A 24,390-nucleotide genomic window follows, 5' to 3' on the forward strand; every position below is an offset into this window, starting at 1 on the left:
TAGCAGTGATGTATTATTACTAAACTTAATTATTTAAGTATTATGAACTTTATGATTTACTGTTTTGCTTTATTATATTATTGAAATATTTAATTAATTTGTTATTTGCAGATATATTATTATTATTTTTATATGAAGTAGACTCTTAAGTCTAGAAATTGAAGTTGAGTCCACGAGTCGAGTCTATGAAACTCTTACAAGTTTGTGTAAACTCTAAGATTGATAACCTTGATTAAGAGTAACATAAATTTTGAAAAAAAATTCTTAAAAACTGATTAAATAATTAAACTAATAGATTTAAACTTTTGTTTAAAAATTAAAAATTGAAATTTTTAAAGTTTAAATATGTTAATTAATCAGTTAAACAAAATTTAGAAATTGAAAACTTTAAAAGAAAAAAATTAAGAGATCTTAATCGATCAAACACAAATTTTGAGATTAAAAATCTAATTTTTAAAAAATTTAGAAAATAAAAACTTAATTAATCCTTTAATTTATGTATAATTTAGAATAGTTACAAATTTTTAATTAAGGAAAATATTAATTAATGAAATTAGAATTGTTTCAATATTTTCATTCCAGACTTTTACGAGAGAAAATCCTAGCAAGGTGGCGATCGGAGGCGGCAACATCGCTACCCAGTGTGGTTTTGTCTCCATCGGTGAATGCAATGGGATTTTCTTTCAATAATTTCATTCCAGACTTTTACGCCGCCGCTACCATCCCATTTTTCCCCCTTTTTCCACTGACAACAGAAATACAAAACACAAGCAGAAAATGCCAAAAAGATTTTGCCATCGGCGCATGATGGATCAAACGGTGAGGGAAGCTTAAAATAAATTCAAAGAAGACAAATTTACTTTAACAGAAGAATTATATGTTAAACTTTTTTTACCAAACACATGTGATATTTTTTGTCAAACATGTAATCTTTTTTATTTTATAATAAACAGATAGCGAATATTTTTTTAAGTAGGCTTAAAGCACATGCTTTAATTGTTTTACATTAGGTCAGCTCTGCGTCGGCGACCCAGACGGGGGTGGAGCTGAAGAAGACTTGTATGGGTAACTTGTCGTCGTTGACGAAGGATTGAGTCATGGTGATAATATTGGAGTGACGAACCCTAACAATGGTCTCCACCTCAAACTCAATCGCGACAGAGAGACCAAAGATTATACGGACAGAGAGGGTCTCATCACTGTGTTCTTTTCACTCTCTTTTGGATCTTCAGGGTGAAGTGCATTAAGGCTCTAAGGGTAACCATCTTCAGGGTTTGCCAAAATCTCATGCTTTTGCGCTTTGGGGCACACGATTTGCAACAATAAGACAAAGTGGGTGAAGGCCCTGCTCAAACTCAAAGAGTACTTTGCAAACAATAAAAAAAAAGTGGTGTTTTCAAACGTTATTGGACGAGTAATTTTAAGTAGTTTTTAAGTTTTTTATCTGGTAAATAATTTGTTTGAGTTTATTTGGTAGTATTTTTTTAATATTTTAAAAAATATTGACTTCTAGAGATAGCGCCGAGATGCATGTTTTTTGCAGATGACATAGTCCTCCTTGGAGAGTCGAGGGAGGAGTTGAATGAGAGGTTGGAAACTTGGAGACGAGCTCTAGAAACACATGGCTTCGCCTAAGCAGAAGCAAATCGGAGTATATGGAATGTAAGTTCAACAAAAGAAGGAGGGTTTCTAACTCAGAGGTGAAAATAGGAGACCATATTATCCCTCAAGTCACACGGTTTAAATATCTTGGGTCTGTAATACAGGATGATGGAGAAATTGAAGGGGATGTGAATCATCGCATTCAAGCAGGATGGATGAAATGGAGAAAAGCATCGGGGGTGTTATGTGATGCAAAGGTACCGATCAAGCTAAAGGGAAAGTTTTATCGGACTGCGGTAAGACCGACGATTTTGTACGGAACAGAATGTTGGGCGGTCAAGAGTCAATATGAGAATAAAGTAGGTGTAGCGGAGATGAGGATGTTGCGGTGGATGTGTGGTAAGACTCGACAGGATAAAATTAGAAATGAAGCTATTAGAGAGAGGGTTGGAGTAGCGCCTATTGTAGAGAAGATGGTGGAAAATAGACTTAGGTGGTTTGGGCATGTAGAGAGAAGACTGGTAGACTCTGTAGTGAGGAGAGTAGACCAGATGGAGAGAAAGCAAACAATTCGAGGCAGAGAAAGACCCAAAAAGACTATAAGAGAGGTTATCAAAAAGGATCTCGAACTTAATGATTTGGATAGAAGTATGGTACTTGATAGAACATTATGGCGGAAGTTGATCCATGTAGCCGACCCCACCTAGTGGGATAAGGCGTTGTTGTTGTTGTTGTATACTTTTTTATTTTTATTTTTAATATATTTATCAAATTTTCTTATTATATATTTTTTAAATAAATCATAATTTTATTATTTTTTGTCATTTTATATTTTTTAAATTATTTTAATAATTATTTTTATTAAATACTTATAATTTAATAAGTTAATTTTCAATTTTTAATTATAGTTAATTTTTTAATTTTAAACGAACTTTCAACTAGTTTTTTTCAAACGTAACTAAAATGTCATGTTTTTTCTCTTTCAAATAATTAGTTGTTTTTTAGCTCAAGCATTTTAATTTTAAACCACGGAATAAATATGATAAAAAAAAACTGAATGAATTAAATGCAGTGGAAAAAAAAGAAGTTGATGAGTAATTAGAAGCAATTAAATTCCAGCAACTCTTTGTTCTAAAACAATGAATGAATGGATAAAGGTAGTTAATAAGAAAGTTTTTAACTACTTGCACCGATCAAACGCACCGATTCAATTGAAAGAAATAATTATTATCTTCAATGTTTTCTATTTATTATTAATATATTATTCTGTATTTTGTTTTTTCTAATTATTAATAATATAATATTTTCAATTTAAAAAATGTTTTTTTATTTATTATAAATAATTTTTTCCGGTTATAAATCTATTACTACTGGAGTACCGGTCATTTTGCTCCCTCACGGTTAAGGGAGGGACATTTTCAGTCTTCACCTTAGAAGCCAATCAATTATCTGAATTTGTAGGAAGATTGTCGTAGGCTAAAATTACTTTGGTTGAGTGGATTTGTAGGAAGATTGTTGTAGGTTAAAAGTCTTACTTTGGTAGAGTGGATTTACAGATATTGTAATACCAGTCGAAGAAGCTGGTTATACTTGCTAGATTTAGAATGTACCCCTTGGAGAGGTGAAAATACTTAGTACATACCAATAGTAATAACACTATCGGATTTAAAGACTGATTAGGTTCTTATGGTTAATTTTTTTTAATAATAATTAGATAAACGAACTCAATTAAAAACAAATTTAACTTCAAAATCCAATTAAAAAAAGTTCAGGACTTAAATAAAAATTGTGAAATAGTTAAAGGATCACAATTAATTTAATCTATTAATAAAATAGATCAGCATCAATGTAAGATGAAATGTTGGAAAACACATTCTTTTAAATTCTTTGAAAAAAAGTCTTTTGAACACTATTTTTGTTTATCATTTATTGAAAATTAAAAAATGTAATAGTCTAACATCCTATTTAATGAATCTCTGTTAATTTTGTAATTCTAAAAAAAGTTTTAACCAATAAAAAAATGAATTTAAAAGAGTGTGATGGATAATTTATTTCTAGCACTCCTCTTAAAGAAAATTACTTAATTATGAATTTTCAAAGTACATACCGTTTTGATATTGTTTTAATATAAAGCGTAAAATAATTACTATCTAGACCAATTTGTGACAAGCTAGAAACCTAATTTTTTTCATTCAAATTATATATACTAATATAATTTCGTACGTATGTAATATATGCAATGACTAACTATAATGGGTGCTAATTATAACAAAGATAATATTATTTTAGTTTAAGTATATTTTTGTTTCAGATGGCATCTCGATAAAGAATATTTCGGCCTGCTATCAATTTGAACACACTTAAAGCGTGATTGCTAGCTGTCATCACCCCTAAAGCATGACCCTCACAATTACACCTAATTATCCTCAAAGAGATCCAATCTCTCCCTATATTTTTGTGCTTTGCATTGAAAGGCTTTTTCAGATGATATTTGTTGTTGTTGACCAAGAAGTTTGGCACCCTATTTGTTTAAGTAGACATGATCCCCTTATTTGAACACACTTGGCCTTTGTTGATGACCTGATTCTTTTTGCAGAGACATCTATTTAGAATATTTTAAATATTTTTTGCAGGACTTCTAGGCAAAAAATTAGCCTAGAAAAATCTCGGTTTTTCTTTTAAAAAATTGTGGCGGTTTGTTCAAAGGAATCAACTTAGTCAAGAAATGGGAATCCAAGGGACTCAGGATTTGGGGAAGTATTTGGGAGTCCCTATATTTCACAAAAGGGCCTCTAGGAGCGCTTTCCAATTTATTTTGGATTAGGTTGATCAGCGTCTTAACACATGGAAAGCAAAAACTTTATCCTTTGCAGGTAGAGTGAGTCTAACAAAATCAGTTTTGCAAGCCCTTCCGGCCTATGTGATGCAATCTATCTTGCTTCCAAAATCTATTTGTGATGATATAGACAAAGTCTGCGAAGTTTTATTTGGGGTGATGGGAATAGGTGGTAGCACTATTAGAAATATGTTTTTTTACGAGGTACTATTTAAGTGATTATCTAGAACTACCTTAGAAGGTAGCGTAGCGGTAAACTTAATTATTAAAGTTGAGAATAATTTTTTATAATGTAAATTCTCGTCTTAGAATGAGGCTGGGTGGCTTTTTTGTAAATATAGGAAAAAATTCAAGGAACGGGTTTGGACGAAAACCGGCTTTGTTTTATTTCCCTCAAATTTGGGATTATTCCTTTACAGCCTTCCTTTCCACTGTTGACCCAGCGTCTCATCTCGTGTTCGAAGACAACTCCAGCGTCCCCTTGGTTCCGGAAGAGAACTGGTACATCGAAGAGAACTCTGTGACCCATCACTAAGCCCTGTCGTCGAAGAGAACTCTGTGACCCATCACTAAGCCCTGTTCAAGGTGTGTCGTGCCGCGATGGTATCGTACGAATTGGTAAGTACCCATGCCCTAGTTTTGCTTTCTTGAAAATGTGTAATGAATGGCATTGTCAACACACGGTTTTTGTTTCGCTGGTAGGTAGGGGCTTTTGTTTTGACTGTGTAATGAATGACATTGTCATTTTGAGTGTATTTGGTTTATCTTCTCACCATCATTTTATTTTGCCTTTATCGATTATCAACAGACGGACGAAGGGCAGCTTGCTTGTGGCTTCAACATCTGCCAACCAAACCCTTAGTCATCTGGGATTTAAAGGTACCGCGTGTTCTTATTTTGAACCACATAGCATATTCTTCAAAGCAATTATGCAGAAATAGTTTCTTATGTTAGTATTACTATGAGATAAGGTATGTTTTAATATAAAAATCATGAATGAATGTTATATTCAGGGGTGGCAGCACAGGGAAGTGGGGTAGGTTTCTCCTTTCCCAACCCTGATCTCATCTCTTTAAACTTTTTTCTTGAATCCGTTCTTACCCACTCTTTTTATTTTGTTTTGTACAATTTCACATTTTCCCTTAAATAAATTATATATTATATATCAAGTACATTTTGCACTAAATAATGCATTAAAATAAACTTTAAGATGAAGAAAGAAATTTAAGAAAAAATGTGTTTAATTTTATAATTTAATTATTGCAATAAAATAATTATTGTCATGATGGAATAGAGCATCTATATCTCGAACTTGCCTCACCTCTTTACCTATTTAGTTAAATTGAGTTTTTCATATCAAATTTGAGGTAAGATAAGATGGGTATGGGTATAGATTTTCTTTACCTCATCTAATTATAACAAAAACAGCTTATGCATTGATGAAAGTTACATGCATAGGCTTGTTAGCTGTCTTAGAAGCTGATGTAAAAGAGATAGTTAGTTTTGCTCATGAAACTTATGAGAAGTAAATCCTATTCCTATTCTTTTCCCTGCAAAATGATGTCATTAATGTCTATAGCTTGTCTAAGTAACTTTCTTGTTCATTTCTTGTTGGAGACTGATTCAAATGTCTGAGTGGCCTTACTATTAATAATCTTACTGGTTCAGAACAGTGAACATCCTTTGAACATTAGCAGTATATCTAATATGAGCCTTGATATAAATTATTTGACGATTTATTTCTTGTAAATTTTAATAATTATTTTGTACAACTAAGACATCTACTGGAATTTACAAGATTTCTGGTGCATTAATGTTAAGACATGCTTGTGTGTGCCTGTTGTGATGCTCTGGCCTAAAACTTAATCTTGTGACTTGTTAATTGATATACTGTACAAATCCAATCAGTGTTCTGATTCCCATATCAATGTAATATTAGTCTCTCAATTCAGTTTCTTGTACTTTCTTCCTACATTCTTTAGCCTCTTTCTTGTATCTTTATCTGCAAGTCTGCAACTGATTCTTCGGCCACTTACAAAGAATGATATGATTGATATTTTATCCAGGGAGGGACCGTTGTTGGTTGTCGCATGTGGAAGAGATACCATTTCTACTGCAAGTTCCACAAAACGTTTAGCATCTGAAAATGTTTTTGTTGTTCAGGTTTGCAGACTTCATGCATATTATTCTTTTATTTAATTTTGCTATGATATCTTGTAAATTATTGCTAATAATAGCACTTTTAGTTTTAAGCAAATATTGTATGATGAAGTAAAAGGAGTTGAACTTTATTAAATTTTCACCACTTAGCATAAGTGGTCTAACATAATAGAATTGCCTGCAATTAACTTTTTTTTGCTTTATTATTGTAAAATTGTATCATTAATCACTTAAAAATTAAACTAGTTATTTATCTAAAACAAGTTAAAATAGATTGATATTCAGTATGCAATAAATCCACTGCAGAAACAACACATTTTGGAACTTTCTCTCTTGAGTGTGTAAACAGGAAGGTCAAGATGTGTATTTTAATAGGGAATGTGTTATGTGACAATCATTATCTGCTCCTACCATACCCCATTCCTGTCACAAAGCAATTGTGTCCCATTCGATGGCCACCACATGGGTACATCTGGCTATATGCTAATTATTATAGATTATGATAGATATACTGTATAAAATTTATGAAGGTATAACATTGGACTTAGGATCTGTCATATTGAAGACTTAATTGGAAGGTTTTGGATCGATCTTTGGCCAGTAGTTATAGAGTGGTGTATAAATATAATGTGAGCATGTGAAGAGAGAAAGAGAAAGGGGGAGGGATATTGAAATCACCTTGTTCTAGTATTTTGTCCTGGTCGTCTCTTTGTTCTCTTAATTAAAAAGTAGTTACATTTTCTTTATTAATTATCACTTTGCTAGATTTTTTTTAGCTAACATAATATTTTAATTGAGAGACAGGAAAAAATAGAAAAGAAAAGCAGATTGCTGCATTAAATAATTTCAGTCCTCTAACTATCATAAACTAATTTTCTTAAGAGAAATTTTATAGTATTTTTTTAGAAATTTAAGAATTTTACCACTCAGCATGAATTAATGGCTCCAGACTATTTCAATTCAATCAATGATCTTAAATTCTTTTTCTTTTTTCACCTTTTATAGTATGCACTTAAATTAGTACACATAAACAACCAAATCAAGTCTGTATCTGTCAGATCAAGTAAATTAAAGTGTTTTGAACCATATGGGTAAATTTAAGGTAAAAGAACTAAAAACGGAAGCAAATGTGTGTGAGGAAGCACATACTCAAGAAATTACCCCCCTGCAAACCAATAAGAGAAGTTAAAAGCTTCAGGGAAAGCCAAAGATAGAATCATTGATTAGACAATTGCTGGTTGTTTTCCCAAGAGATAGATAGAGTTGTTGCACCACTACCACGTACACATACATACACATCTACACAAAAGAAAGGAGACATAGAGAGAACATTCTGTTATTTTCTAACTTTTTGCTTTTTCTGTTGCCTCAATAAACAAATAGATCTTGTTTTATATACTTACCTAGCTACGTCCAGCATTTGCTTGGTTTATTGTGTTTAGTGTTTCTTACATTTGCACGCATACTCATATCCACTGTTCATTCATACCATTCTCAGTTTCTGGCATTTTGTCTGATCAGTCAACAAAATATAAATCACTAATTCCATTTTGTTTATTCCAAGTCTTACCATGGTTCATTTTCATTTGCTACTCCTGCTCCTGGTCAAGTACTATTTTTTTCCCTGCAATGTATTTCATTAATATTTTGGAATTTCTGTTATTTTAATATTTATCTAAATATGTGGGTACATCTCCTACATGGGAAGTTGCTCCGTGCATTTTTAATTTTGCTTCCTGCACTCTTTTGAGCATGCATCCGAAACATCTCCAAAATGTAAATTACAATCCAGAAAGACTTTTTTAGAATGTAAATCCTATCATTCCGAAAAGGCATTATTTTCAGAATGCAATTTTAAATTATATTAAAATTGGGTGTAAGAAACAATTTGAGAGGTGTTGAAAGTAATTGCCTTGTACATGTTAAGAGTTAAACTAAGTACTTTTTATGTAAAAAAACTACTTAGTACATTGAAAAAAAAAAAAATTAACACTTAGTTATGATCTTTATACTTTTGTTATTAATATGCTTTATAAGGAGGTAATTTTCTAAAACTTAAATATGATTTTTGTTCCTGAAAAATAAGGTGGATGGGTAGCGGAAGAGGAGGAATTATATAGCAGTTCAAGAGTGTTTTCTTTAACCCTATATACTAAAGATGAATGTTTCTTAAAATGGTATTTGAAACACAAGGTGGATGAATAAGGAAAGCTGGTGTGTGTGTCTTCTTTGCTTTATTTTCTGTCTTAGCTAAAGATAGGTAAAGATAGTACTATGTAGTCTCCCTTTTCTTCTCTTGTCTGTTGTCTCTTGTCTAATAAATATAAGGTAGCTACAGCCTGCAAGTGTGAAGTTCGTGAGTATTCTTTGTCGATGATACCCACATAAAAAAGAAGTTCTTTGTTGATGATGATAAAGTGTAATAGGAATGAGTTAGTCAAATCTTCCTAGGTAGCTGACTATAATTAAATGGAAGGGGAGCGACTATAACAATACAGACTGATTTTCATAGTGTGAAAGGGAAAGAAAGATAAGTGATTAGATGGACTCAGGAGTCAAACTCAAATCCCACTACATATGTGATTAGATAAGTGAGTAGATGGAATCAGGGAAAGAAAGAAAGATAAGTTCTTTGATGCTTCGAAATTCACTTCAACAATGTTATCTTCAACATATGTCTCTTTATAAGTGTGATTTCTAAGCCAAATTCCTTTGCGAACATTTGAAAATTGAATATCTCGGAGGTAATAGCTACTTAGTGATATAACTAAAATGGAGTATTGCTTAGTCTGAAAATTGAATATCTCGGAGGTAAAATTTGTGAGTATTGTATCATTTGAAGCACCTAATAACTATGTTCTGTTATTTTAAAAGTAGAAGTTGCACGTTGAAATTTTTAAAATCTTTATAAATGAACTTGTGATAATTACAGTTGACAAATAAACTAGTCAGAAGTTTGAACTCACATGCATGAGATTGGGTTAAGTTCACACTGTTGTAGAATGAAAATTCACTTGTTAGATGTGTTAACTTGGTTGTTAATTAAGTTGGTTTTTTTGAAAATCTTTTATTTGTAGGTTTTTTCTAAGTTTTCCTAGGTATGTCCCCCTTCAACTGCTGTCATTTAAGTTTCACATGTTTTTGGCCATTTTTTAAAAAGATTTTTCTTTTAAACAAGATTGTAATGAGAAATATATATTCAGCAACTTGCCTTGAAATTAACCCAAGACATGGAATTTTGTTGCATCACATTATTTACAGCAGTATATAGTATATACCATACCCTATGAGTAATTGGCATATTTCAGGCCTGACCCCATGCCAATGGCATGTTCCCTCCTTCATTAGCTTTATATACTCCCATTTTCTCTGCCTGCAAAACAATTTTGTTGACTCATTAATTAGCATAAACTTTTCAACACTTGTGAGCTACATGGATTTACAAAATCTTTTTGGGAGACAAAAAACAAGTCTTACTTTTATTGCTTCAAGAAGTTTGTGGTCATCCTCAAGATACTTGAGAATCCAGGTTAGAACACTTGCTGTAGTATCCTCAGCTTCAAATAGGACCCCAATTACATTCAGCAATTTGGTCATCGCTTAGCATTTGTCCTTTTTCATCGTTGTAGTTCAGCAAGTGGCCTAATAGATACCTCTCCATCGTAAAATTCTCTTTTCTCTTACACATGATGTCACTTATAATGTTTGTGATTCTCCTCCTTTGCCTTCAAATCATTTCACAAAACATTCATAAGACAAAGACATGACACAAAATCTGATCCCATGTATCAAATGATTTTCTTAGACCATGACTAACAAACCATATGATATAAAATATAAAATAAAGTACAAAAAACATGACACTATTTTCTTTTTATCTATAATAAAAAATATATAAAAATTTTATGACTTACGCATTATCTTCAATCAACTAAACAAGATCCATGGAAACCATTACACTATTTAACACACATTTTCTACTATTGATTAAAATTCATTAAGAATTACAAAATGATGAGTGAGACTCCTTAAGCAATGAGTTAAACCTACAAAATTTTATGATGTACATTATATCTCAGTATTAACAAGAAGTGTGTTAAAAAGAATGTATGAGAGAGTCTTTTGAGATATGCAACTTACCAACAGTGCTTTGGATACAATTTTTTTGGATCCCGTTGTTGGTGGTGTTGCTAACTTTGCTGTGATTTAAATCTTCGTTGTTGATACAATTAATTTTGTGGCATGTCTCTTTGTATGTATGATCTGAAGTTTTTCTATTGTTATTTGTCAATTTGATATGCATTTCAAGTTGGACAATTGAGAGGGTATCAAACAAGGTTCAAAGTACAGAATTGAAATTGTTTTTGGACTGGTAATATTTTTATTTATGGAAGTTGTATACCATTTTCATAGCATGAAATTGTTATGCTATATGGCAATGTACTAATGGTATGATTCTAAGAATCAGTCATTGGCTTTTACTTAATCCGCTTCTTATTTTCCCTGTTAAAGCTTCGAGTTATAGTCATACTAACACTAGTTCATCAGTTGAATGTTTAGATATTTCAGCATGTTACATTATTTCAGGTTCTCGTATCCTTGGTCTGCCGCTTCCTAGTTGCTTAACCTCAGTGCTGTGTAGAAGATTGTACCAACCTTTTTACTTGGTAAGATTATAACATACTTTTCTGGTACAATTGAGACTTCATTGTCAAATTAAAGCCTTTTCTGTAGTGATATTGATAATGACGGCATATTAGAGTAGGAGGGGTAGTAATCAATTTAAACTAACATGAAATGATGAAACTTGATTTACATAACACAGTACGAATTATTAAAAATTTACTTTGAACACACACATTGAAGCACATTAAAATAAAATAAAGTAAGTGTGTGTTTGACACTTTGACTACATTGAATATCACTTTGTAGGTTAAATGATATTTTTTATCTTTTATGTTTTAATATTTTTTTATGCATTAAGTTTAAAAAAATTTATTTTGATTTTTTATATTTTTAGAAAGTTTATTTTAGCCATTTCTTCTATTTTTCATTAAAAGCATTAGTGTTTCGTTCACTTTTAAATTTTAAAATAATTAATTTAAAATAATAAAAGCAAAAATCACCACTATGTATCTTTCAAAAGTGAAATTAGTTTATATACAGGGAAATTGGAAGCATAAGTAGGAGGACGCAATACTAGTGTTGTATTTGTTTGGTGATGAAAAGACATACTCCTTTCATCTAATACTAATTGTTATATAATAAGAAAATATTTATTTTAAAATAATTGTCATTTTAGTGTTTTAATGTAATATTAATTATATTTTTTATTTATATTCCTTATAATATTAATGATATATGGACAACAAAAACTAAAAATAAATTAATAATAATAATAGTAAAATTAATTTTATAAAGTTGTTATTCTCTTTAATTTATTTGTTAGATTTTATTTGGTTTGTGTAAAATAATCTAGAACTACAATTATAATGAAAAAAAAGGAATATGTTGAAGTGATTTTTCTAAGATTTTAATTTTTCAAATAAAAATGCACTGAACATTTTCTTTAAAAAGTAGGTCAATTCATTCTTTTTTATTAAGATTCAATTTGAACAAATTTTGTAATATAGTTTTTTTTATTTTTATGCAACAAATTAAAAACTTTAGATCATAATAGATAAAAAAATCTTATTAATCTTGAATTTTTTTTAAAGATAATCATTCAAATAATATTGATAATCTTGATTTATTTTCAAAATTAAAAGTATTGATAGAAGTGTTAAGAGATTAAATTAATTCTTTAATAAAAATATTATATTAACATGATAACATACATCACTTATAAAATACTACAATAGTAGTGTACATCATTTGGAATTACTTGTTTTATATTTTATTCTTTAAATAAAAATTTAAAAGCACTCATCATCAGGCTTCCAGTTCAAAAGTACTACTAATATCCAGAGGAATTCGTGGTCCCTCCTCCCTCTGCAGCGATGGACATGTTGTAGCTAGTGCTAGCTAATTCTCTTGACTTTATTTCCTTATTATTATTGTATCAAAATAAAAATAAATAAAAAGTACTACTCCATAAAATGTGTTACTAATCTATACCTATCATGCTTTACTTATTATAATTCTCTTGTCTTTATATTTTATTTGGCTCAACCAAGCACGACTAGCTAGATAGCAAATAAAACTAAAAGTTGAGCTCCACCTATCTTCTCTTTTTTTCCTCTTCATTAATTCTCTTAGGTAGTTGAAAACCTTTTGAACATAAAAGGAGATGCAGTACAAGAAAGTTTGCCTAAGTGAGAACACTATATGCTGCAACAACGACCATATTCCATATCATTAACAAAAACTTTGTCAGTTGAAGAACTAATTTTCATGCAGTCGATGAGAATTTACTCTTGCCTGGTCCACCACATAATCAATGATTTCATCCACATGGACAAACCACCAACAGTTATGAAGCAAAAATTACTAATGTCAAATAGATGTTAACAACAAAATATTGTTTCATTAGCTATTAGATAGACATTTGCTGACCAACCCACCCACTTAAATAGTGAAACCAACATCTTAACAACAAAATAGGTAATAGCTACTACAAAACCTTGTTTCTACCATCTAGAGGTCTCACTGGCTTCATCTCCCCCTCTCTCACAAACCTTTGTTCTGTCTGTCAGTTTAATCTCTCCCATAATAGATTGTTTGGTACTCTGCAACACCACTTTTTGTCATTGGTGAATCACTTGTTGGTTCTTGAATAGAGCTATAACTGTCTCTCTGGTCAATTGCCACTTTTTGTTGTTGATATTAGTGGCAAAAATAGTAGTGGTGGTGTTATTCAGGAGCTGGATTTGTCTAGATGGAATAACTTCTTGTCAAGTTCTCCATCTCCATGTTCAATTCTGATGCAATCCTTCCTAGGAAGGGACCAATCACTAGAACCATGAGCAAGAGGCTCCAAGAAGATTGGGCTAGAGCTGCTGAAGAAGGCCCTAGGGTTCTCATGAACCTTAGGGTAGATTTCTGAGCCCATGGGCCAAGGTTGGGTCCAATTATCTTTGTATATATTAGACTAGGATGTCATTATATTTGGTCCTTGTATATAGGGCTCCATATTGTAGGTAGGGTACCCTAGAAATATAGGATTTTTCAGCCCTTGTATTTTTGGGCACCTAGACTAGTTTTTGTATTAGGGGTAGTTTTGTAATTTCACATGCACTAAGTGGATATTTGATGTGTGTGGTTGGAAATAAATTTAATTGAATTGGTAGAAGTCCAATCCAATTAAATTTTAGAGGGGGAGGTGAGCATTTGCTTACTACACCCCATTGTCACATCATATAGTCACACTTTGTGCATGTCCTTCATGTTTTTCATGCCTGATGACACCTAAGCACACTTAGTGGAGAATCTTGTAATTGATCTTGGATTAGTGGGCTGAACCATAACTAAAATTCACTAATCATAATTAGTGAAATTTTGGCTCCAAAGTTTGGTTCCACAAATTCAATTTCAAATTCAAGTGAAATTTGAATTTCCCTCCATTTTTGTGTGACACTTAGGCTATAAATAGAGGTCATGTGTGTGTATTTTTTTTCAACTTTGATCATTTGAATATTAAAATTCAGATTTCAAAGCTCATTTGGAGCACAAAATTTCGTGCTCTTCTCTCCCTCTCCCTTCATTCATCTCCTTCTTCCTCCAAGCTCTTATCCATGGTCTCCTATGGTGGTGAACTTCTTTTAGACTTATCTTCTCCTTGAAGTGACGTCTCCTCTCTCTCTTCCTTCTCCATTCCGCTGCCATTCATCTTCCAAGAAGCAAAGGAATCCATTGATGAAGAAGATCCTAGGCCTACAAGCTCCAATGGAGCTTGCATCATGGAATCCATTGATGAAGAAGATCCTAGGCCTACAAGCTCCAATGGAGCTTGCATCATGTGGTATCAAGAGCATCTTCATCTAGGTGATGTTCTTTTGCTTCTTCTATCTTTTTGTTCGGTGAATTCTCTTTAATTCCTTGTTCTTCATTTTATTCTCCATGTATATCCTCCATTGTCTTGTGGTTTGGTGCTGTTTAGAGTAGATTCAAAAAAAAATAAACCGATTAAATCTTAGATCTACACTTGTTCTTGCATTTCTATGGTTCAAATTTTGTAGATCTACTCTTGAATCTTGTTTTTGTGTTGATTTTAGGTTCTATCAATTTTCATTCATAATATTCTTGTGCTGAACCTTTAGATCTAAATTTTGTTCCAAAATATTGATTAGAAAAAAAAAACACAAAAATCTAAGTGTAAATCACTTAATCCATGTTGTCTTAGAGTCATGTTTAGTCATAGTAATTGTCACATTATGCTCTAAGTTTGTGTTGAATTTTTATTTTGTTTTTTGAATTCTAGATACATTTTTTCATGTATTCTTGTCATTCTTAGCCTATCTTTTGAATTTTGAGTCTAATTCATGCATGTTATTTAGTTCATAACATGTTTTAAATCAATTCTTAGAAGTAGTCTTGTAGTTGAACTCTTTTTTTGTTTTATAAGATTCCTACATGATGCCTATGATGAAGTTGAGATGTGGTGTTGAGTTGTGGCTGGATTTGTGAATCAAATAAGTCTTAAGCTCTCTTGAATTGTGTTATTCAAGATAATTGAGCATAAGCAAACACAAATTGTAACTATCCAAGCCTTAAGCAACATAAACACTACTCTTGATTTCTAGGTTGAAATCGCTGGTGCAGGCAGCTTGAACATACAAAAGTGTATAAATTACTGGGAATTGGTCACTACGTTTTTTGAGCTGAAACTTTTACTGAATTTTTTAGACATCTGGACCAAAATTATAAAAAAAGAACCAAGCGATTTGGATTAAAGGAAAAATAAAGAAAAATCTCACAAGTTGGCAGAAAAATCAGTGTCCAGGAAAAAAAAAAAGAAGTTAAAGGAAAGTGTGCTTGTTGTTTTGGCTCAAAATTTGTTCTATAATTGGTGCCTATTTTATACCAATCCTAGTTCTGAAATTTCAATTGAAAATTATTGTGAAAACAAGTGCCAAAACTAGAGGTTTCTTGAGTCATTTTTTTTTTTTAGTTTTTCTACTCTACTTTAGAGCCATTCTAGGTTTCTCTTTGAGTCCTAGCTTGCTTTTTTGTGTTTTTCATTGCTTTAATTGTTGAATAATCCTTGGAAATTTGTCTTGTTAAAACTCTATTGGTTTAGCTTTCATTTCATTTTTTTTGTCTTTGATTATTGCTTGTCTCTTTGTTTCCTTGCTTGTGAGTTGTCATATAGGAAATTGGAAAGGAGGATTGATGCCATATCTTGAAGAATTTGAGTCAAGAAGCAAGGGGCCAACCACCTTAAGAGCTATTGGACTAAGAAGCACTCCAAATTGAGTGAAACACTAAAGAGAGAATAGCCACCACAATTGAGGACTTTTTTCTTTGTAATTTTGTAATTGGCAATTTGCTTTGCTTTCAAATTTTGTAACAAAAAGGCCTTTCATTGGAAGTAAGTTGGGAGCCTCCGCTAGGTCACCCTACTTCCATTTGTGTGTAATAATTTTAGGCAATTTTCTCTTAGGATAGTGAGTGTTTTGTTGGGAACCTTAAATGAGGTCATCCAAACACTCTTAGGATTCGCCTAGTTTGCATTTCTTGCACTTTAATTTCTTGCTTACTTTCATAACTTATTTCCTTTACCCTCCATTGTCAAATCGCCTAGATAACTTTCCTTTTACCAATTAGTTTTTACCTTATCTTTTACACCTTTTTTAGTGTTTATTTTGGCTAGTTTCAACCATAGTTTCTTTTACCTTTTTTTCAAACCCCCAACAAGAAAGAACCATAACTTAGGAACCAACATGAGTCTTCATTCTTCATCTAGTGTTAATGGTGAGGGTTCTACTCCTAAGGACCCCTTGTATAAGATATTAGATGAGTTGAGATCCCTTAAGTTGTGGAAAGAAAAACAAGAGAGAAAAGAAAAAGGTAAAAAAAGAGTGGAAGAAATAAGTCAAGATGAAAGAGAGAAAATAAGAGAGGAAGAAAGAAGAAGAAGAAAAATAATGAAAGAAATGAAAAGAGAAAAACATGCCTCCTATAGTAGTCATGACTCTTGCAAGAGTTTAAGTGAAGAACTTAGCGACTATTATAGAGGGCGTCATAGTTCACATACTAAACATCACTCCCAAAGAAGAGAAAAGGATAGAAGGCCTCAAGAGGTTAACATTAGCCTCCCATATTTCCACGGAAAAGATAATGTTGAGGCCTACTTAGATTGGGAAATGAAGGTTGAACAACTATTTGCTTGCCATCATATTAGCGAAGAGAGAAAAGTTCCATTGGCTACCCTTAGCTTTCAAGGGTATGCCCTTTATTGGTGGACTTCCCTTGTTAAAGAACGAAGGATTCATGGGGATCCTCCAGTAGAGTATTGGAATGATCTTAAGAGTGCCCTTAGGAAGAGGCACATTCCCTCCTACTATGAAAGGGAGCTTATGGACAAGCTCCAAAGGCTTAGGGAGTATGAGTGTTGAAGAATATAGACAACAAATGGAACTACTCTTTTTAAGAGCTGGACTTAGGGAGGAGGAAAGAACAAGCATAGCTAGGTTCCTTAGTGGACTTAATATGGAAGTGAGGGACAAGGTTGAACTCCTTCCATATAGGGACCTAGATGAGCTAGTCCAACTTTGTATAAGAGTGGAGCAACAACTTAAAAGAAAGCCTTCTTCAAAATCTTATGGCTCTCACTCTTATCCAAGGAAGGACCAAGCCCATGGAATTTTAGGGGCTGCACCTTCAAAACCCAAGGAAGATAAGGGTAAGACCATAGAGAAATACACCCCTAAGACTAGTTCCCAAGAAAGGACTAGCAACATTAAATGCTTCAAATGTCTTGGGAGAGGTCACATTGCCTCTCAATGCCCCACAAAGAAAACCATGATCATGAGGGGTCAAGACATTTATAGTAGTCAAGAGGAGACTACTTCTTGCCCTTCCTCTAGTGGAAGTGAAGATGAAGTAAGGGGTGAAGAGTCTAGTGAGGAAGTCTACCCTCATGAAGAAGGTGACCTCTTAATGGTTAGAAGGCTCCTTGGAGGTCAATCTTGTGATCTATCTCAATCCCAAAGAGAGAGCATCTTTCATACAAGATGCAAAATTTTAGATAAAACTTGTTCTCTCATTGTGGATGATCTTGTTGCAATTGTTGTAGCACAAGATTAGTTTCCAAGTTGAACCTCACTATCATTCCCCACCCAAAACCTTATAAACTTCAATGGCTCAATGAGCAAGGGGAAATGATAGTTAACCAACAAGTGAAGGTACCTTTCTCCATTGGGACATATAAGGATGAAGTTAATTGTGATATAGTTCCCATGGAGGTAGGACATATTCTTTTAGGAAGGCCGTGACAATTTGATAGGAAGATCATTTATAATGGCCTAACTAATGAGATTAGCCTCACCCATCTTGGCACTAAATTTGTGTTGCATCCTCAAACACCTTCACAGGTGGCCAAAGATCAACTAACTATGAAAGATAAGAGGGATGAGGAAGAAAAATTAGAAAAACAAAAGAAAAAGAAGGATAGTAAGGTCTTGTCTTCAAAGGCCAGGGGGAAGGAAAAAGAGGGAAAGGATTCCTCCAAGAAGATTGTTAAGAAGGAAAATCATTTTGCAATAAAAGGTGATATTAAAAGAGCACTCCTTCTTAAACAATCTTTCTACCTTCTCCTATCAAGGGAAACATCCCTTAGCATTGCCACAATTCCTACATTTGAGACCTTACCCCCAAAGGTCCAAGAACTCTTACATGAATTTGGTGATATATTTCCCAAAGAGATACCCCCTGGGCTACCTCCTTTAAGGGGAATAGAACACCAAATAGATTTAGTCCCAGGAGCAAGCCTTCCTAATAGGCCAACCTATAGGACTAACCCTCAGGAGACTAAGGAGATAGAGTCTCAGGTTAAAGAATTGTTGGAGAAGGGCTGGGTCCAAGAGAGCCTAAGCCCATGTGCTGTGCCAGTGTTGTTGGTGCCCAAAAAGGATGGTACGTGGAGAATGTGTACAGATTGCAGGGCCATCAACAACATCACTGTAAAGTATAGGCACCCCATTCCTAGACTTGATGATCTGCTTGATGAGTTGCATGGTGTCAATATCTTTTCAAAAATTGATCTTAAAAGTGGTTATCACCAAATCAGGATGAAAAAGGGTGATGAGTGGAAAACTGCTTTCAAGACCAAGTTTGGTTTGTATGAATGGCTAGTGATGCCTTTTGGGCTCACTAATGCACCAAGCACCTTTATGAGGCTTATGCATCATGTCTTAAGGGATTTCATAGGTAGATTTGTAGTTGTTTATTTTGATGATATTTTAGTGTATAGTAGGAGCCTAGATGATCACTTAGGACATCTCAGACAAGTTCTTTCAGTCCTTAGGAAAAACACCCTCTATGCAAATATAGAGAAGTGTACCTTTTGTGTAGATAATATAGTTTTCTTAGGTTTTGTAGTTGGTAGAAATGGGGTCCAAGTGGACCCTGAGAAAATCAAGGCCATCCAAGAATGGCCCACCCCAAAAAGTGTGGGAGATATTAGGAGCTTCCATGGGTTAGCAAGCTTCTATAGAAGGTTCGTTCCTAATTTCTCTATAATTGCATCACCTCTCAATGAGCTGGTGAAGAAGAATGTGGCATTTACCTGGGGTGAAAAACAAGAGCAAGCCTTTGCTTTGCTCAAAGAAAAGCTTACTAAGGCACCTGTTCTAGCTCTTCCTGACTTTTCTAAAACTTTTGAGCTAGAATGTGATGCCTCTGGAGTGGGAGTTGGAGCTGTATTGTTACAAGGTGGGCACCCTATTGCTTATTTTAGTGAAAAACTTCATAGTGCCACCCTCAACTACCCCACCTATGATAAAGAGCTTTATGCCTTAATAAGAGCCCTCCAAACTTGGGAACATTACCTTGTTTCCAAGGAATTTGTCATTCATAGTGATCATCAATCACTTAAGTACATTAGAGGGCAAAGCAAGTTAAACAAGAGGCATGCAAAATGGGTAGAGTACCTAGAGCAATTTCCATATGTTATCAAATACAAAAAGGGAAAAACAAATGTGGTAGCTGATGCCCTCACTAGGAGACACACATTGTTTTGCTCCCTAGGAGCTCAAATTTTAGGATTTGATAATATTAGGGACTTGTATGCTTTAGATGAACATTTCTCTCCCATTTATGAGAATTGTGGGAAAAAGGCCCAAGATGGATTCTATTTGGCTGAGGGGTATTTGTTCAAAGAGGGAAAGCTTTGCATACCCCAAGGATCCATTAGGAAATTACTTGTGAAAGAGAGCCATGAGGGTGGGCTCATGGGCCACTTTGGGATAGACAAGACCCTTGTCTTACTCAAAGAAAAGTTTTATTGGCCCCATATGAAGAAAGATGTCCATAAGCATTGCACTAGGTGTGTGGCTTGTTTACAAGCCAAGTCTAGGGTGATGCCTCATGGGCTATACACACCCTTACCCATCCCATCTGCACCTTGGGTAGACATTAGTATGGACTTTGTCCTTGGGCTTCCTAGAACCCAAAGAGGTGTAGACTCTATCTTTGTGGTGGTGGATAGGTTTAGCAAGATGGCACTCTTTATACCATGCCACAAGGTGGATGATGCTTCCCACATCTCAAAACTCTTTTTCAGGGAAGTTGTGAGACTCCATGGTTTTCCTAGAACCATTGTGTTAGATAGAGATGCTAAGTTCCTTAGCCACTTCTGGAAAACCTTATGGGCTAAGTTAGGAACTAAACTTCTTTTCTCTACCACTTGTCATCCACAAACTGATGGGCAAACAGAGGTAGTGAATAGGTCTTTATCCACCCTTTTAAGGGCTCTTTTGAAAGGCAACCATAAGTCTTGGGATGAGTATCTTCCTCATGTAGAATTTGCCTACAACGGGGGGGGGGGGGGGTTCATAGAACCACCAAGCAGTCCCCTTTTGAGGTTGTCTATGGGTTCAATCCCCTAACACCGTTAGACCTCATTCCCCTCCCACTGGACATTTCTTTTATACATAAAGAAGGGGAATCTAGGTCAGAATTTGTAAAGAAGATGCATGAGAGGGTTAAGAACCAAATAGAGAACCAAACAAAGGTGTATTCAACTAAAGGCAATAGAGGAAGAAAAGAGCTAGTTCTTAATGAGGGTGACTGAGTTTGGCTCCATCTTAGGAAGGATAGATTCCCTACTAAAAGAAAATCCAAGCTTAGCCCGGGGATGGACCTTTTCAGGTTTTGGAGAGGATCAATAACAATGCCTATAGGTTGGACCTCCCAGAAGAGTATGGAGTCAACACCACTTTTAACATTTCTGATTTAACTCCTTTTGCAGGTGGAGCTGATATTGAGGAGGAGAAACTAACAGATTTGAGGTCAAATCCTCTTCAAGGGGAAGGGGATGATGCAATCCTCCCTAGGAAGACCAATCACTAGAATCATGAGCAAGAGGCTCCAAGAAGATTGGGCTAGAGCTGCTGAAGAAGGACCTAGGGTTCTCATGAACCTTAGGGTAGATTTCTGAGCCCATGGGCCAAGGTTGGGTCCAATTATCTTTGTACATATTAGACTAGGATGTCATTATATTTGGTCCTTGTATATAGGGCTCCATATTGTAGGTAGGGTACCCTAGAAATATAGGATTTTTCAGCCCTTGTATTTTTGGGCACCTAGACTAGTTTTTGTATTAGGGGTAGTTTTGTAATTTCACATGCACTAAGTGGATATTTGATGTGTGTGGTTGGAAATAAATTTAATTGAATTGGTAGAAGTCCAATCCAATTAAATTTTAGAGGGGGAGGTGAGCATTTGCTTACTACACCCCATTGTCACATCATATAGTCACACTTTGTGCATGTCCTTCATGTTTTTCATGCCTGATGACACCTAAGCACACTTAGTGGAGAATCTTGTAATTGATCTTGGATTAGTGGGCTGAACCATAACTAAAATTCACTAATCATAATTAGTGAAATTTTGGCTCCAAAGTTTGGTTCCACAAATTCAATTTCAAATTCAAGTGAAATTTGAATTTCCCTCCATTTTTGTGTGACACTTAGGCTATAAATAGAGGTCATGTGTGTGTATTTTTTTTCAACTTTGATCATTTGAATATTAAAATTCAGATTTCAAAGCTCATTTGGAGCACAAAATTTCGTGCTCTTCTCTCCCTCTCCCTTCATTCATCTCCTTCTTCCTCCAAGCTCTTATCCATGGTCTCCTATGGTGGTGAACTTCTTTTAGACTTATCTTCTCCTTGAAGTGACGTCTCCTCTCTCTCTTCCTTCTCCATTCCGCTGCCATTCATCTTCCAAGAAGCAAAGGAATCCATTGATGAAGAAGATCCTAGGCCTACAAGCTCCAATGGAGCTTGCATCAAATTCCAAGACAGCCCAAGATAGGATTGCTTTCTTTGTGGCACTACCTGAAAACTCAAATTCACAACCTCATTTATTGGACTTGTGCACACTACCAGTAGTGTTTAGTGCCACTCCTTCTTGGATCAATTGAAGAACAAATGGAGAAACCTTTGTGTAGGAACTTCGTAGCACAGGTTCTAGGAGATACCAGGTCAAATAACAAAGTAATTTAGAAATGAAAATAACAAATTAGTTAACATAATTTAGCTTTTCTGTTCATGATACCTCAACTGTTTTGATTTTAAGTCCGCTTCAAAGAATCTATGAAGTTTCTGTTCCCGTTTGAAATTTATAATTACTGTTTATAATTTAAATTATGTTAAATAAAGATTTTAGTCAAACTCTTATAATTAATATTAAAAACGTTACATAAAAAACACTTCTATTTCGACTGTAGGCAGTAGGTACCCTCTGTTTTTACACTTGTTTTGCAGCTTGTAGTTGTTGTTGTTTTTTTGTTCCCCAATCCAAGTCCACATGAACTTGTTGATAATTAAAAACAAGAAATTTCCATTATTTTTTTTTAGTAAGTACAACAATATTGTGTTTGGATGCATTTGTGAGCTTTAGTGCAATAAAGCAACAAAGTCATAGAAAGTAAACTGAAATTAGTAATTGGTATTCGCAGGTTATTTTGAGCTTCTTCCATTCTGACTTTTGTCTATGTTTAGAAGAAATTCGTTGGTTAAACTATTTCTTTGTGTCTTATAGTTCCTATTTTAAATTTTAGTCCTTGCACAAGAAAATTGTGAGTTGTAGTAGCCGTATCAGAAAACATTAAGTTATAGCCTCTACACATGCATAAGAATTATTAGTTTATATTGTGATGAGAAATCGCATCATGTCATCCATGTCATACAACAACATACTAATAAGTTCTAGAAAGGTCTTAGTTATACTAAGTTGTAATCAGTTTAACCTGAAAATCATTTTTCTGCTGTAATGACAGGTTCTTGAATTGAATAATAAAGTATATTTGGGATGTCGTGTTCGAGTTTCTATTGCTAAAGGCTACGAAAGGGTGAATATACCTCTAATAGAAGGTAATGTACATAGTTATTGAATCTGTGCAATTACTTTGCCTCTGGTGACTATTTGTCGACTAAAACTCCACTTTTTAAGCAATTTCTATTTTTAAATTGTGCATTTTACTAGCCACGGTGGTTTTTTACTAGCACTGCTGTAGTTCATGGATAAGCTTTGCATAGATAGAAGAGAGATTGAGTAGAGCGAAAGAAAGAGACACGTTAGAAAACTGTAATCGGACACCCTTCAATGTATAATGATCCTCATATTTTTATAACAAGGTTAATAGAGTAGTGCATAAGAAGACTTCCCCTCAAGCTGTAGCCTTAATAGAAAAAGACCATGTACATTAGAACTTTCTTTTGGGTAGCCTTTGCAGCTTCAAAGTGGCTGTGTTGCGGCAACAACCACTTTGATATCTGCTAATTTATCAGACTCCTTAACCTTATGAACTATGGATTCAAACTCCTCCCTTGAAATTGTAATTCTTGCACCAGGTTCAGAAGGTGATGAATGAGAATGACTAGTTCTCATAGATAAGACCTTAATCTGATCAACAACACTTGCCTCTGCTGCATTAGCTGCTTCCATTTCTTCCACCGTTACTCTAAGCTTTGTTTCTGCATTTTGTAACACAAGTTTAGTGACTGCAACTTCCATCTTCAATTCTGTAGTGTCATTCTTCATATGCTGTAGCTTTACATTTTGCTGCTAAGTAGGCTTCATGTTCAAACTCACTTTTTCAGAGCTGTACCTGCAGATTCTCAACAATGGATTCAGTTTTGGATTCTTTGTCCTTCAATTTAGAGTGACATGTCTCAAAGAGTTGAAGTTCGATGTCTTTTTGAAGAACCAGTTCCCTGTTCTTCCCATTCAGTTGCCCACCTTGTTGAAGAACCAGTTTATCATGCACCATGTCCACATACAAGGACCTTCATAGCTTCACATTCATCAGCAAATCCCTTGAAGAGAAGCTGTGTGGATTCAGGGCACCAAATTAGTATGCTCTTTGCTCGACTTTTTAACAGACAAAACAATGTAGTTCACATTAAGGGAGTTGCAGCTTGTAATCATTAACAGACTTGCCAGAAGTTCATCAACTAGGTGTTTGAAGAAGAGAAGACAAGACCATTTTTTGTCAACTCTAACCGGTTCTGTAATGCTTTAAGATGGTCAAAACTTTGTCAACTCTAACCAGTCATCACAACACATTTTAACTTCGCTGTGCATCCAAAAATAAATATGAAACTGCAGCAACCCCTTTGTTGACCA

At 34.0% G+C, this 24,390-nt stretch overlaps 1 long non-coding RNA gene across 3 annotated transcripts; it reads left to right on the forward strand.

Moving 5' to 3' along the window:
- Positions 1 to 4,108: 4,108 nt before the first annotated feature.
- LOC102669544 (uncharacterized) lies at positions 4,109 to 24,390 on the forward strand. 3 transcript variants are annotated; one of them, XR_003265790.2, is made up of 7 exons: positions 4,109 to 4,475; positions 4,882 to 5,056; positions 5,247 to 5,317; positions 6,505 to 6,601; positions 11,186 to 11,265; positions 23,042 to 23,135; positions 23,879 to 24,390. It is a non-coding gene; the product is annotated as an uncharacterized lncRNA (long non-coding RNA). The 3 variants fall into 3 exon arrangements; XR_001386695.3 differs by lacking the exons at positions 23,042 to 23,135; positions 23,879 to 24,390 and adding an exon at positions 15,909 to 15,964 and having other exon boundaries at positions 4,125 to 4,475; XR_001386694.3 differs by lacking the exons at positions 23,042 to 23,135; positions 23,879 to 24,390 and adding an exon at positions 12,534 to 12,692 and having other exon boundaries at positions 4,131 to 4,475.

This window comes from Glycine max, chromosome 19, assembly GCF_000004515.6.
Source record: "Glycine max cultivar Williams 82 chromosome 19, Glycine_max_v4.0, whole genome shotgun sequence".
Classification (NCBI taxonomy): domain Eukaryota; kingdom Viridiplantae; phylum Streptophyta; class Magnoliopsida; order Fabales; family Fabaceae; genus Glycine; species Glycine max.